The following is a 17,041-nucleotide window of genomic DNA, read 5'->3' as shown; positions in this document are numbered from 1 at the left end:
GTTTGCACGTTTAGCGTGTATTCGAAATGCAGTGCGCGAACGGCTGATGGTGATGATAACACACTTATCAACACAAATGGTTAAGGAGTTTCGCGTGCACCAGTTATCGAATTCTTCTAGTGAAGCCTGGAGTATGCGATGGTCGTCTGGTCCCTGGATTTGACTAAAGATTTTGGTGTCGTCCGCATAGAGCAGGTGATTATCGACAAGACGGACCGTGGAAACATAATTTATATAAAGGACAGATAGTAAAGGTTGTAATATTCCGGTGTCGATGTATACGGAGGAAATTACTATTTATTGTACTGCGATCCTCGCGTCCGTTCAGCCTGGCGGTCTAGCACAAAGAGAGCGATCCCTTTCTCCTGACTTTCTTAACTAGCCTAACTCGCTTGTCTAGGCTCTCATTCCTTGACGATCATATTACACCTACACCTGTACTAATTTACGCCTGCGCTAATCTCTAAAGCTCTCAAACTAAAGCTAAAGCTCTAAAGCTCTGACGCATGGTGTTTCACATGTAGGTGGCGCTGATCACCACAAGGTCCCAGATTGCTGCCTTGAGGGACGCCAGAAGAAGCACGGAGGGATCTAGATAAATGGGGCCCCATCCTAACGGAATAAGCGCGGCCCATTAGGTATGATCTCAGCCAAGCAACTAGAGGATCTGGAAGGCCAAGTCTGTCGAGTTTTGCTAGTAATATGACGTGAGATATCCTATCGAAGGCGGCATTTAAATCGGTGTAAATGACATCTATTTGAAAGCGAGCATCAATGGATTTATGGCAGCTACTGACGAATTGCATAAGGTTTGCGGTTGTTGATCTGTTAGGGACAAATCCGTGCTGATTCGGGCTGATGTAATTGCGGGCAGAAGCCAGTAACGGTTCATAAACAAGCAGCTAAAGCACTTTTGCAATGGCCCCTAGCGATGTAATGCCGCGATAGTTAGAAGCCTCATTCTTGCAGCCTTTCTTATGGATTGATGTTAACCACGAGACCTTCCAGGAGACAGGAAAGGTGCATGAACGTAGCGATTCCTTGAAGATTTTTACTAGTAACGGAACAATCGACGCAGTGCACTTTTTCAGGATCACTGCCGGGATGCCATCAGGGCCGGCTTTGTAGGACATCTTTAGACGGTCTATGGCGCGGGTAACTGACGAGGTATTAATGAACGGAAGCAATGGACGAAGTGCATCTGCAGGTGTGTTAGTAAGAGCAGCATGAAGAGCCTCGGGGTGCATGTTTTCAGAAACAAAAGTGTCCTCAAAACGTGTAGCAAACAATTCGCACATATCTGGGAGTGTGCGAGCTCGGTTCCCATTGTAGCAGATCAAACCTGGGAAGATTTGCGCTTATTATTTGCATAGGTCCAAAAGTGTTGAGGATGCACGCGCAGCTTTTTTTCTATATTACGTAGGTACCTGCGGTGGCAGATTCTGTTATAACGTCGATAAACTGCGTGGACGCTATTGTAGAAAACCCGCAAAGCGGGACACCTTCGATCACGCGAGTTACGATATGCAGCACGTTTCGCTCTTTTCTTTGTACGTAGTATGCGGTCACCCCAGGCCGGACCTCGATGCGGCTTTTTGACGGGGACGCATTCGTTAAGTGCCATTCGCATAAACTCAGAGAAATCATCGACAGCATGGTCAAGAGTTAAAAAGTTCGAGCAGTCAAAAGATTCGTCATATAGTGAGATCAAACTCTCGAGCTTAGGCAAATTAATACGACTAAAATCGAGCCACCTTTCCGCAACATTAGATGGTAGTTGGGCGGTGGGAGTATCAATGTTGAGATTGAACTCCAATGGTGGATGGTGGTGATTGACCGGCAATAGGGGGGTATCAGAGGTCCGGATGGACGAAGCAGCTGGCCAATTTGCATAAATCAGATCAAGAGTTCTGTTCAGATAGTTTTTGTTGTTGTTGAGTTGATATAAAGCGTTCAGGTGCAATCCGTCAATTAATTGGGCACATCGTGCTGATTGAGTATGAGGCTCGAAAAAACTAAAAGCCGTATCTTGTTGTAGGTGCAGGTGACCAAGAGAGAGTGGGCTGATTAAAGTCACCGATGAGTAAAAATCTATCATCCGGACATAAGGAGGCGCAAATTTCATTGACCCATTTTAGCAGTTCATTTATTTTCGTCTCGTCTGTGCTGTGATTTGGAGGAAGATAGACTGCAGCAATATACAAACGATGGTTGCTAAGCTGAATGCAGATGCATGTTACCTCGAGTGTCTGGGACAGCACATGATTCGCGTACGACGAGAGGGAAACACTGCATGCAATTAGAACACCACCCCCGCGAGAGTGAGAGCTATTGGTGGTATCTCGGTCGCAACGGTAAACACGATACTGAGCTCCAAACAAGAGAGCGGTGGGAATAGAGGGATTAAGCCAGGTTTCAGTGAGTACCAATACATCGTATTCAGTCTCCATTACCGATAAACGGAACTCATCGGTTTTAGAACGCAGACCTCGCACATTTTGATAAAACACGGTTATACGCGTCGCTTGATCGCTGTTTGCTTGATGTAATGAAGTGTTGGTATGTTGGAAGTGACGGAGCTTATCGTAGATGGTGAGTGTATGATGAGTGTCTGTGTTGTCGAAGGGTTTGCTCGGACCGTGTGAGTACCATATGACTGTGCTGCTGTGGTGCGGTTACTTCGGAAAAAATTGAGCCATTGTAGTTTGACGCGTGTTTGCTCGTGATGTGGACGGAAGAGTAGGTGAAGTGAGAGTGCGATTCATATCGGTTGGTGAGTGTTCAGCTTGTGTCTGCGAAGGTTCACAGATAAGTGCAGGTGAGTAAGGATTGTTGTGTTGGATGCGAGACTGTTGTGGCAACGGTGAGAGCTGAGTGCATGCCCGTGGCGCTACCGGAGAATGTTGAGTGCGGGATTGTGGCGGTAGTGATATGTAAGTGTTCGTGTGATGTGTGCGTGATTGAAGAGATCGCGGCGGGAGCGAGATGAACTCACGCACACCGAGCTCGGCCGGCCAAGAGGCTGCGTTAAGCGCCTTGCTACGAAGGACAGCGGGGATCCTGTCCTTGAATGTTATCGCACTCAGGGAGTTAGGAACCGTTCCAGCTTTTAATAGGCTAAAAGCGATTACGTCTGGGGTGTCCAGCTGCGAACTCACCATCGAAATAACTTGTTCAATGGTGACGGACGCAGCCAATCTTGATAGGTGCAGCCGCAAGTAATCAGTTTTTGGTATGTGTGACACAGTAGGTATTGGAACTGAGGTAGTATTGGTGCCTGTTATTATAGGTGGTAGTGAAGGTCGATCGATCCGGTGAGTGTTGTTGGTATTTGTGATGTTTGAGGTTGCTGCACTGTCAACAAACATGGTATCCGAGGATGCAACTACTTCGCGGAATAATCTCCGTCTTTTTCCGTTAGGAAGTGCATCCGGTGGAAATTTGTTGAAGTGCTGGAAGGATGGTGAGTGGGACGCGGCGAATCCGGCAAAGCCATCCCGAATCTCTTACACTACCGGTGGGACTAAGCTGGACTTCATTGCTTCAATGGCAGCTGTGAGGGCAGCTTGAAAGCCAACTTGCATACCCGTACCCTTAAACATTTTGCTTCGCGGATTACCAATCGCATTAGTACACGCAATGCAGCTCCAGTGCAGCGAAGGCATCCTTTTCACTTCGTCGATCACTGATATGGGCACTTTCGTGCACGCCAGATGGAAGGTGCCCTCACAATACAGGCATGTAATTGAGCCTTCAACCGGGCCCAGTGCTTCAGAACATGCATAACACACGTCTTCCATTTTAGATGCAGCTGCGGATGAACGTCGAAGGAGCCACGAATAGAAGCCAAAAATATCGTGAACACAGTAGTTATCGTCAGGAAAGCAATAGCAGGATCACGGAAACTGCACTTATGGACACAGTAATACTGGAATCAGTTAGAACGAAAACCGATTACACGGATAAAGTCGTGGATAAATGCGGAGCGCAAGCAGTAAACACACTAAGTTGGCAGCTGTCAGACTCGAGGATGAGATTGTAAATTTTGTAAATTTAAATTGTAAATTTTATACAATTTATCATTTATTTGATCCGATTTGTGCAGAATATCTGATATTTTTTGCTTGAAAGTGAATTAGCATAAATGCAATTTATACTGTATTGGACAATTCTTGCAGGAAATTGAACTGATTTGGCATTTAATCTGTAAATTTAGAAAACCACGTATCTCCGAATCCGCGTAAGTCGGGAACCACGAAACTCGGGAACAGACTGTATTCTTAATAAGCACATCACACTAAACGTTAACTCATTTTTTATTTTCAATGAGCAAGAGTACACTTTACGGTTCACGGTGTTAAACAACATTCAATGGGCGACTACTAAATGAATTTAAGAAGCATCATGCGGTATCTCAAATCTATTGGTTTCACTATTTGTTGTATATTACGCACTCCTTACGACTTCCTTTAGACTAATAAACTAATAACCAAACAACTTAGCGCAAAACTCAACGTACCTGCTATGGAGGGGGGTATTGCACTTCCTAAATTCACCGCTATTAAATTAACCCTGATTCATGACTGATTCATAAGTTCGCTTCAACCTGTTCAGTGTACTTCATTTCTTCTTCTTCCTATTCTTCTTCTTTTGGGCTCAACAACCGTTGTCGGTCAAGGCCTGTCTATAACACTTATGGGCTTGGCTATCAGTGACTTAAGGATTTTACCCCCCCCCCCCCCCTCCCCCATAGCAGGATAGTTATTCCTACATATGGCGGCACGGTCCATTTGGGGTTTGAACCCATGACGGGCATGTTGTTAAGTCGTACGAGTTGACAACTGTACTACGAGACCGGTACTTCATTTATAAAATGTTAATCGAACAGAAGAGAACATGGTTACAATTGCGCGCTAGGTTCAAGCATGAACCTACCCTTGTTAGTGCCTTTGGAATCCAATCTAGCACCACTCACTTAATAGACAGTAACTGTCGCCGTGGCTAAAGAAGTTCTATAACAGATACACCGATGCAGTGACTACTCTGCAGACCGTAATGAGAATTAGCGATATGAGCGTCTATCCGCACCTACTGGGTCGGAGCTATCCATAAGCGACCTGAAGTCTTACTAGTTAACACAGAAGGTACAAGTAGATTCAGTAGGTGCAACGATAACAGTAGGTGCAAGGAAGTATGAGTGACTTCGACCCATCGCTGCTTCAATCATTCGGGTTAACCCAAACTTTTTGCACCCACGGTTTTATTGCAGGTAAGCAGCTTTTTTATTGTATATTATTGAAAGAAACCTCAATCACTGGCCTATATTTTTGGAATGGTTCAATGCTTGAGTTCATCGATAAGCACAAGTGATATGGACTGTCTAAGGGTAATAAAATAATTTTAAAGGTAAATCGTTAAAACAGAGCAAAAATGTATGCATGTTTCAACCAGATAATGCGTCCTTTGAATTACCAACTCAAGGCATGTAGCCCATACAGTGTTTAGAGTATTTGGTATAAAGGCTCATGGCATCACCATAAAACAGGTAGTATATAATAATCGATTTTGAGGACTAAAATTCAGATTCGATTCAGAGGGTTACGGAGAACGTATCAATGCTCTATTGGACTTTCCTAGGATATGTTTTATGTCTCGTCAGACACACTTCGTCCATAAAGTTATTATTTAGATTACGCCACTTACGAAGCATTCTATTATTCGAGAATACTGCCGTGTAATGCACAATTTAGGATAGTATCTTCCCTTCGACTCTCATTTACATTTATTCCCAAATCCGGTAGGAGTTTAAGGCTTTAAAGGACTTTCTTCGTGTGACCTTTCCTGAGTTCCACAATCAACAACTTGCAACCACGACAGCGATGAGTATGCACTTCTATTGGGTAAAATACTTGTTCTAAGATGTGTTGCATAATATTCACACTAGTCAATCTGCTAACTTCTTCCCGGACATCCTAGCTAGGACCGGTATTTACATTAATAACTGAAGAAATAATCAAAAGTATATCAAATATTTCGATATTTACGGTCTTCATTCAACTGCCCGGCAATTTCCCTCCAAACTCTCTCCTTGAATAGCACGTTTTTGTAGTGAAAGTCCTTCACGCATCACAAGCATCTTTTTTCTCCAACAAGAGTTATGAGAAGTTCGGCATTCATCTTCCTACACGCAATTTCTGTAAATATATTAAAGAAATAAAACATACACCACAAACTATATTACAAAAGCTTACCTTCCAAATGAAGTAGATGTCAACAAAACACTCAGCGCTGTTGTGTGATTTCATACGTCATGATTATGACCAAGGTAAAAAATGTTATCGGCAAAAATCAAATTGTTTTGTATTTGGCCGGCAACAAAGTTTCACTAACAGTCAAATCCATACATTTTGCCAGCAACAATGTTGCACGCAACAAGATTAGACTACTGCCTTAGTGTTAATTTGTATAAAAGAAATGAGTAAACCCGAGCAGATCTTTTTTCCGTTGGGACGTTCCACTGAACCAACGTCTGTTTATTGTACAACATTCCATGGCGATACTGCAGAGTTTATAACCGCAAAGCAAACCTCGTGTAAAAAAAACGCAAGCAGTATCTTACGAGTGTCGTAACAACCCTTGTGTAACCGAAAATAGTACCAAAGAGAAGACAAACATAGCAAGTCACGTTACATTCCTCACATTGTGTGGTCTAAAATACCATCGAAAAAGAGCAAAATATACAGCGAGTTGTTAAAACCCTTGCATTGTACGTGCAACGCTGGAGCATCCTACGGCACACGCCATGTGCTGTATGACACCAGAAGCGTATTACCACCGTTTTGAACGAACAGCTGCAGCAGCCCCGTACTGTGTGAGATTGTGATCCAGCGAGTGCCGTTTCAATCCAACGTGACTCAGCGAGTGCCGTTACTATACTCGCTTTCTCACACGACGACTGAAAGTGCGAATTACCACCGTATTGGATGAACGCCTGCAATAGCCCCGTAGTGAGTGAGAAATGTGATCCAGTGAGTGCCGTTACAATCCTCGCTCTCTCACAAGACGACTGAAATTGTGTTATCGGACCGTGCACCGTGTCGTGCCAAAATCGGACCTCTGGTGACCGGAGACGACCCTATTAGAGAACAACTGAAACAGAGTGGCGAACGGCGAGCAGTTTTCGACAAGCAAGACAGAGAAAAGAAACAGTAAGCAGCAGAGGAACCACGGGTGAAAATCAATCATAGCAGCGCAATGTTCTGGAAAAACAGGTCGGTAATGTGAAACGAAAGGTCAGTTCAAAGAAATTTCTAAAGAAAGAAAGAAATCTAAAAAAAAACAAAAAAAAACTTCATATTTTAATGTTCCTTTTTAAACATAAAATATTTTTTCAATCTATATTCTATCTATCTTCTTCTTCTTCTAAATATATAAAAATCTTGTGCCATGGTGTTTCTTGCCAGCAACTTCCGAGACGGCTGGATCATTTTCAACGAAACTTTTCACACACCCCTTGATGGCATGAGAATAGGTTTTAAGACTTACTACATGTTCAGATGTTACACTAAACTTAATTTAATAGCAATTTTTAACTCCCATACAATAATGTTGTTTTTGTTCGCAGAACTTTAACGCTTGGTGTGAAGTGCGGTTTAAACTGGCGTTAAAAACCCGTAAGCAAATTAAGAGCAGTTTGCGAGCTCGCATGAGGCCTCGCAACCGCGATAGCTTTTAAGTGCTAGTAAGTTAATGGGTACAGATATTTCCTGATATACGCCATACTCTATATACGCATTCTTGGTATACGGTATATTCTAAATTTGACAGTTCTTTGAGCAAATTGTACTAATTGGAAACATGGAATGTCAAATACAATATAACATGTTTAGAATGGATGTTCTTACACCTGGTCCATTTTCTTATACGGACATCATTGTTAGCACTACCCGATCAGAATGTGTTAAAAGTTCCTATGAATAGGATGAAGCTAAAAGAACAGTTACAACAAATTGTACAAGATCATTGGCGAAAATGGCGAGTAGAATACATGGGAGAATTGCATAATTCTTATCAGAAGAATAGGGTAGTACACCAGCTGAATGAGGGATAGATGGTAATGCTGAAGGAAGAGGATAAGTTAGCGGAGAGTGGTCTTTGGCGAGAATCGTAGATACTCATCCAGGGAAGGACAACGTGGTATGAGTAGTAACCGTTTAAAGAGTGTGAGGGATCTATAAACGACCAGCTTCCAGAGTATGTCTATTACCTTTTGAGAGATATATAAGAGATTCTTTGGAGGTGGATTTTGGTGGCCGCCATTTTACGATTAATATAATTTGAATTAACGGAATGAAGAACTACCGTTGTGCGGGTTTTGTTAGTTGAGAACGGAAAGAATTGTGTCCATCAGAAACGACAGGTTCTAAAGAGGGATATATACAGGGTTTACCACGATTGATTGGTCAGTTCTCACGATTTTTTTATCGTATCCAATAGATTTTTGGTTCGATCCCATAATTTATTGGTATTTTTCGGTTGGATGTCAATGCATTGGACCAAAAAATTCTGGGAAACAGCCAAACAAATCGTGAGAACGCAACAAAAAAAAATATGGGAACCCATCAAAAATATATGGGAATCAACCAATAAATCGTGGGAAACCCTGTAAGAAGTCAGAATTTTGTTTCGTTCTCTTTTTGCACTGCAATTTCACAAAATAAACACAACATAGGAAAAACAGAAAATAGACCCCAATCTTTTGTTCTCGACAATGGCATTATCACAACCAGAACCCACAAATAATACTGAAAAACTGGAACCCCCGCATGATAGCGAAGATAATCAATCATTAACGATTTTTTTTCGCTCATCTGAACACAAATAATTATGAGAAAGCTTTTTTTTAGTAGACAGCGGGGCATCCGATTATATTCTGAACCCTTTATATCTTCCGAATAATATTTCTATGAACACTTCTTTTAAAATCACAAAAAGAGGAATCAACGGCATTTCCAAGACAGCCGGATTGATGGATACATTTGTGTAAATTTGTAATTATCACTCACATTCTTATCAAATAAGATTGCATATTTTACATCAGCTTCCTCCTATTGTCAAGTGCATAGTTTATATCAGCTTCTACCTGATGTCAAGGGACTGATTAGTACAATTTTTTGTAACAATTTGAAGCAGTGTTAATTTTTCAAAATAATTCTTGAATATTGCAAAATAATACAAGTTATAATTTATCCATAGATGTGCCTCGTAGAAGTGAAATAATTAATTATATTGATACTATGGAAGACAATACTTGTGTTGGAACCTCTCACCAAAGGTATCCAACTACCTGTCATAAACGGGATATGAAAAACGAGCGTAGGCGTGAAACGAAAAAGACTCGAAGCGAAACCGAAGAAAAGGGTTAAAAAGGGCCGCAAAACAGGAACGTGCCTTGTAAGCACAAGGAGGCGCGTAGTAGGCGTTTGTGAGGTCAGCTTTAACCTTTATTTTCACGCAAAAGAAGTTGAACTATGTACTTAAGCAAATCTAATCAATTAGAGCAAAGTAAGAAAAGCAGTGAAAAACTACAAAAAAGGTATGTCCCGAACCCGAACCTCTTCCCTTTCGGCCTCTCGAGCACTCACCCACACACGCATGGGTGTTCATCGCGTTCCGGCCACGATCGGGTTCGCCCGATCTTTTCTACTCTCGCTGCACATTTCGCCCGGTTTGGTAGAACCCGTTGCAGGGCTCGCCTACTTAGAACTTTCTTTTCGTAACATGCCTTTTTCCTAAACCATCCGCGGAAAACCGAATTTTTTTTTGGCGCGTATTATTGAAATAAATCGTTTTGGCAAGAAATTTAATCCACCTTGGTTTTAGTTCCCAACACTCCAAAAAATTTGGTTCGATAAATCCAAAATAAATTGAATTTGGAAATTCGTCAAACGATTTCGTGTACGGCGTTCGACGTGTAGTTTCGCGAGTCAAATAAATAAATCACGCGCGGTGTGTTTCGAAGTGCCTGTGACCAAAAAAGTGCAAGTGCAATGGAGCAGCACCAATCGCGTGGTATGCCAAGGGCAGAGCCGGCTACCGCAGGGACTGTCCAAGGAACAGAACCTGTCAACGTTTACACTAGCCCCCGCGGAGCATCGTCCACCCCAGGAGCATTGCGCGAGACTTTCTCCCCGTCGGAAGGTTCAACCGTGGAATAGGTGTACGAGCGGGCAGCAAGTAAGGCCGAAAAATTGCAGCAGTACCAGCCAAGAAGATGACGCCCGGGGGGGCGTTCCTTAAGAAGGAAGTAAGACCCCTCAACAACGAGCATCGAGTAAGACAGGTGAGGCAGGTGGTAACGTTCCGGCAAATCCAGATCGCGACGAGGAAGAGACGCTATCAGCGTCTGAAAGTGCACGATGGGAAAGTGACGAGCGACATACACGGCGTATTGTGCTTGCGCTGCTATAGCTCGATATCGCGGAAGCGCAATCTGGCGAGACAGCCATCGCGCAGCCCTCGAACACTTTGGGACGAAAAGAGCAAGAGTTTCAAGAGTGGGTCCGCGACATGGAGAATTCCATGCGCCAGCACATTCGAGACAAGGATGGCCGTTCGCAGTCAACATCCTGTGGTTCAACACCCCGACGCGAGGATCACACACACACACTAAATCCTCGTGCGATGTAATATGGCCACGGCATGTACGCAACACGACAACAGGATGCAGGGTACGCGACACACATGCACCATGCAGGATACGCGACGCATCCGCGAGACGTTGCATCGTTTGTGTACGAGACACAACCGGACGCGACACAGTACAGGTACTCGCACTTGGGACACACAACACAGCACAACATACGACCGCAGATACACGGCACTTTCTTAAGCCAGAGCCAGATCGCAGCACGCCAACCTGTGCCTGGAGATTTGCCATTCAAACGAAATAAAGGGTTAAAAAGGGCCGCAAGACAGGAACGAGCCATTAGCAACCTTTTATTGACCGTTTAACCATAATAAAAAGTTGTTTTTACTGAAAATTACCGAATTTGCTTTAGATTTCCTACCGATAACCTCAAAAACAATCTGGTCACTCCGCGCCAGCAACCAGTCTGCTAAAATCAATTGCTCCTAGTCAATAATCCATTGCTCGTAATCAAAAATAGAGGATGCTTGTCAAGAATCTATTGCGACTATTCAAAAAAAAGTATGCGGCTAGTCTAAACTCAATTGGAAAACCCTGTATTGTAAACTACCTCGTGGTACGCCGTGATCCCATACTGTTTCCCGAACAATTATTTTCCTGTGCCTAAATCATCGCGTAAGTTACTACAAGCTCTTGACTTGTGCGCCGGACATATGTGCACACGATTGTTGTTGGGAATCAAGAAATTGTCCCTTAAGTTTGTTTTATCAAATACTATTGCCCATCCTTGTAATGAAAAAAATCTATTAACATAATTAACCTAACAAGTAAGTACGTAAAAATTAACAATGTTAAACCAACTATAAAACTAGCATCAGAATGTTCTGTAATTTCTATTAACAAATCTAAATACAACACTGATCACGCTAGACAAACTCTTAGTGAATTTAGTTTGAATCATCTGTCAAAAGAAGACAAATAATCAATTGAAACCATTTGTCTAACATTCAACGATATTTTTTGCTTATAAAATGATACTATCAGCACAACTAAACTTATGTACGCCTCTTTAAACCTAAAGGAAAATTCAAATCCTTTATATACTAAGCAATACAGAGAACCTCAATTCCAAAAACCTGAAGAAGAAAAAAAAAGGCCATTAAATTTTAAGGGAAGTTATAGAACCAAGTACAGTACAACGTCGATTATCCGGGGGCGGGTTAACCGACGGGCGACTTGACCGTGCGCATAAATGTGATAGCTGTTCAAACGTACGGCGAACATTTGCAGCGATAGCCAAGTGGGCAACCAGTTTTTTGTGCAGCTCTGTAGTGTCTAGTGGTATTTTCGAAATTCATTTTTGTTCATGAACAGTTGTTAATCCTATGGTTATTGATTAAAATAATGTTCTACTAGTAGATTTCATAATTTTTATATGAATTTGACATTTCTTGGATCACTATCCGTGCAAATTGATTAACCGGCAACGTTCTACTGTAAATCAAAATGGAACAGTCCTATCCTATTTGTCCAAAAAAAAAAAAGTCGGCAAACGAAAAATAGAATTGGCGTTTAGTTGTTGATTATAGACAAATAAATACTATACCACAAGATGATAAGTTTCCATTGAGAAAATCCTAGATTAATTGATTGGCGCAAAATATTTCACTCATTTGGAGCTCTCACAGGGTTAAAATCAATGCGAACTGAAGCCGACAGATAGTCCAATCACTTCATTTACTACCCCATCAGGACAGACTTGTCTCCCAATGGGATTAAAAGAAAGTCCATCAATTTCCTCACGATTAATGACAGTTGCGGTGTCAGGGCTCAACCTCGAAAAGTGTCTGGTTTACCTAGATGATATTATCGTGTATGGAAGGACATTGGAAGAACATAACAAGAATCTTATGACAGTTTTCGTTGTTAAAGAAAAGTGAATTTAAAACTCCGTCCCATCAAATGAAATTTACTTAAAACAGAATGAGTTTGTGTAGGGCACCTTAATTCAGCCGAAGGTATTCAACCTGACCCACAAAAATAGAAACAGTTACATACGGGGCGAGTACCGGCTTCGAACGACGAAATCCGTTCGACGCTCATGAGAGAATGAGAAGCATGAGATACAACTGTCAAGCATTTAAAGACGTTTATATTTACGATTCAAGGATGGTTAAGTTTTGAATTTTGATTTTTTTTTGGCCGTTGGTATTGGATTTCATTCGTTACATCATTATTGGATGATTTGTTATCAATTATTAGGCAGCTTTACTCACTTTCTTGAAATTTGAATTTAACTTAGTTCAAATGTAGGAGGGACGACAGGATTGGATTCCCTTTATAAAAATGTATAAAAATACTGATTGATTTAATTTTCAAAAGTTATAAACGTTATTAACATGGAGAAAATGTTTTGAGATATTTTTTAAAAGTTTTCAGCAGTGTAAAAACTTTATATGAAAAACATAAAATTTGACCTTTTCATAAATATTCAAATATCTTTATAGATATATTATTATGTGATTGCATACTATACGTTATTTGTACGTATTATATATATATATATATATATATATATATATATATATATATATATATATATATATATATATATATATATTTATATCTATATATATATATATTTATATATAAATAATGTATTTCTAGAACTATATTATTATAGATATTTGTATGTATTTTTATACAGCAATTATCCGCAGTACGCAATACTCGATATACGCGATTCCGCAGTACGCGATTTTCTTCAAAAGTGACAGTTCTTTGCGTTTACTATACCTGGTTGAGTTCTTCTAGGTCCATTTTGTATTTGTTTATGTTTAATGAAGTATTCAACCTACAGTTTTAACCAGACAAGCTTGAAACGAAATGAAATTCACAGAAAATATCGGTAAACATTCACAATCATCCTAACTTCATGTGCGACTTAAAGTTGCAGCAGCATTGCGAAACAAAAAATGGCATCGATTATTAAAAACGCTCGAAAGAAGTGTGCGATAACAATGGCAGATAAGATGAAGATAGTTAGAATGTTCGAAAAAGGACAAAGTTACGCATCAATAGCCAAACAAACCAAACGACCGCAATCGACAATACGGACCATCATACAATCAAAAGAAACTCTGCTGAATTCTGCGAAAGGAATATCAATGGCAACACGGAAACGCAATGTGGTGGTAGAAAAAATGGAAAGTTTATTGGTTGTTTGGATGGAAGACATGATATCGAAGCGGATTCCCCTTAATTTGGGATTAATTCAATCGAAAGCAAAATCCTTATATGAGGATTTAGATAACCCGCACGACAAAATCGAGCAGTTTTGTAGTTCGGATTTTCGATCGCTTTACACCAAAAGCGATCGAAAAAGCGAGCAGAAATGTCAGGGAAAACGCTTGGATTTCGATAGAAGATATATCAATCCAAAAATTTCAACGGTGAAAATTTCTAAATATTTCATTTATAAATTTGCAAAAATTTTGAATGCGAAATATTTCACAGCCATGCGCTATGAAATATGTTTGCAGTTTGAGTTTGAGAAGTTTTCGATCGCTTTGCGCAGCGGGAACTCAACAACGAAAAAATCGGTATGTAGTTTCAATGCCAGTTTAGGTTGGTTCAACCGATTTAAAAAAACGCGCAAATCTAAAAATGTAAAAATATATGGAGAGGCAGCTAGTGCTAATGAAATTGAGGCGTAAAGCTTTCCTGAGTTTCTACACAGAAAACTTTTTTTACTGAACTTCAGTAAAATTTTACTGAAATTTTTTTAACTGAAGTTTCAGTAATCCTTTCAGTAAAAAGAATGTTTACTGAATCATTCAGTAATGTCCGGTGCTCACCAAAATGACAGCTCGTTTACTGAAATCCCAGTAAAGCCATTCTCATATTACTGATTTTCAGTAGTTGGTAGCGATTAAAAAATGACGAAATATTTGTTTTAAATTGAGTTTTTATTGATGTACAGATATTGCCAGTCCCTCAGTTCTTATTCATACATGTTTTGTGTTGTTTTATACAGTTTTTATACTGTATTTTTACGCGGCAAGTGTAGATGGTTCAGTAAACGCTCACAGACACCACGCAATTTCAGCAAGCACAGTTGATTGTAGCAAACATTTTACACACTAACACGGCTGCCAATTGTTTTAAATTAATCCCGTAAGCCGAAATATCACCTGAAATTTCACCAGGGTGCCTGTAAGCGCCTACAACATCAACTTTTTGCACATCACGAGCAAGTAGGGGAACTGGGGGTAGTTTCGACACCTTAAGGTTTTCCTCTGATTGCACTACTTTTGCCAATGTAAAGTTACTAGTAGACATCGAAAAAGCTTTTTTGGTGTATTATGTACCATCTTACGAGAAACTACGGTTCCTGGATTGATGTTGATAACATTTTGATAAAAATTAAAAAAGTGTGTTTTTTGTTGCGTCACGACTGCAGTGCGGGTAAAATGAACTTACAAGCAAGAAGAAAAATGTCATTACAAATAGCATCGGACCAGACTCCATATAGTAGAAGCTGCGGCAATAGCATCTGGTTTACGGAATGATTGGTTAAGATTCCTTTAAAAATTAACCTGGCAGCCATCTTCCAGTAATCTTTTTTCTTTTTTTATAAAAACGAAAAGTGTTCAATTTTATTTTTCTCTGCCAACTCGAAAGCCAAAAGGCGAACATCGGTCAATGTGATTCCAAACCAGCGACTATTTTTTTCTCCAGTTAAGCCTACCCAGCCTAAAGTCAGCCTTAAATACGGTCAAAGCCATAACAATATTAATTTTCATAAGCCTAAACCATATACAAAGTACATGTTTTGAGTCCGAGTTGGGCAAACGTTCTGTGAAAGAATAATAGCCAAATTACATAATTATAATTTCCTAGGTTTGTTGACATCTTGAATTTTAAAGCTTCTATGGTATTTTTAATTGCGTGTTTGTTCAGCTTGATTATTACGTTTGTCGTACATCGTTAAGGGACATCTGTACAAAATACACGCACTTTCAAATTACGATATAAAAAAGTTAACATGCTACAAATAAGCATTACACTACTACCAAGTGGGGTGTCGAATTTACCCCCATTGGCCGCACAAGTTTTAGTGACATTTTACATTATATAGTTTAATATAAAAATTAAGCCCTGTGATACAGAACTAATCAATATTATTTATAAAACAATACTTTTAACACGGAAACTATAATTTTGTTGAAATAACGCCACAATTCCTTAAGTCCCAGAAGTAAAAACTTACATTGGCTGTCAATCAGAACCACCATGTGTTTATTTTGTTGTTTTTTGACAATTGACAGGTTTCTGATCAGTGAAATGTATCTCAAAAATTCGAAACAGTTGACATAAATAATATGCACTAGTTTTTTGTCTTCAAAAAGATCTATAAATACAAAAACGGCAAGGTGTCGAACTTACCCGCAGTGTCGAACCAACCCTGACTTCCCCTAGGTACCGCATTGTTTTACAGATATCCAGTGAAACGACTAATTTGACACTTATTTTACTGATTTTCAGTAAAATGCGTATTACTGAAATGAATTCAGTAAATTGTTTTGCTGAAAGTCAGTAAAAACATGACATTCATGCTGAAAATCAGTAAAATATTCTATTACTGAACCGTTTCAGTAACAAACTTTACTGAATCAGGATGAGAAAATTTGCTATGTAGAGGCATATTTTGGAAAAAGGGTATCTTCCCGAACAAATCATCAACGTGGATGAAACAGCATTATGTTGGAAAAAGATGCCCACAAGAAGCTATGTCTTTAATGATGGAATACGTGCGTCTGGATTTAAGGCACAAAATGAAAGAATTACCATTATGTTAGGTAGTAATATGACGGGTGATTTAAAATTGAAACCATTAGCAGTTTACCATTCCCAAAAACCACGAGCTTTCAAAAATATTGATGTTCAATCATTACCAGTTGTATGGAAATCCAACAAGAAGACATGAGTTACTCGTTCTATTTTTAATGAATGATTCCATCATAACTTTGTGCCAGAGGTAAAAACATATTGCAAAGATAAAAACATTCCATTTAGAGTTCTTCTGTTATTGGACAATGCTCCTGGACATCCCACTGAGCTTAACGAACTTAACCCTAATATCGAAGTAGTTTTCCTGCCACCTAGAACTACATCACTTTTGCAATCGATGGACCAAGGAGTAATTGCTACATTTAAGTCATACTACATACGACAAACAATCACCCGCATTATCAAAACGATAGAGGAAAATCCTAACACTACTATTCAAAATATATGGAAAAATTACAATATTTTTGCTGCTATACATAACATTTCAACTGCTTGGAATCAAGTGAAATCAGATACTATTAACGTGTGTTGGAAAAACGT

Source organism: Anopheles gambiae, chromosome 3, assembly GCF_943734735.2.
Source record: "Anopheles gambiae chromosome 3, idAnoGambNW_F1_1, whole genome shotgun sequence".
Taxonomy (NCBI): Eukaryota; Metazoa; Arthropoda; class Insecta; order Diptera; family Culicidae; genus Anopheles; species Anopheles gambiae.
This window is presented reverse-complemented; position numbering follows the sequence as displayed.